This window comes from Penaeus monodon, chromosome 19, assembly GCF_015228065.2.
Source record: "Penaeus monodon isolate SGIC_2016 chromosome 19, NSTDA_Pmon_1, whole genome shotgun sequence".
In the NCBI taxonomy this organism is placed as follows: Eukaryota; Metazoa; Arthropoda; class Malacostraca; order Decapoda; family Penaeidae; genus Penaeus; species Penaeus monodon.
In genome coordinates, this window is record NC_051404.1 from 44,233,113 (window position 1) to 44,233,561 (window position 449).

Genomic DNA, 449 nt, shown 5'->3' on the forward strand with positions numbered 1-449 from the left:
AAGCATTATGGGTACGCCAGAGGACGCAGATAATTGTTATAATTTTCAATTATTTGATAATACCCCATTTTCTACAAAAAATACCGTATATGTATAATGAAATTAGACTCGAAAATACCTGAAAATTAATTTGTTAAGGTTCAGCTTCTTTATCACTATCTCTCCGGAAACCTCTGGCTAAATTCTTTAAAATTCCCAGGGTTTGAGGGAAACCTTGGTTGAAAAAAGCAGCTCTAGACTCCCGACTGAACACACAGCTAATCTCGGTTGGTTCCCGAGGCGTCACAAAAATAAGAAAAGAAAAAAACTAGCGTCCATTTTCGCAAGGTAGAATATAGATTCAATGAACAATAGTATGCTTCAGTATTCTGAAAGCTTTGATAATCGGACTCAAAAAGTACGTAAACTTGAGAGAGCATAACGGAGGTGTTTCAAATCAATGCGTTTCC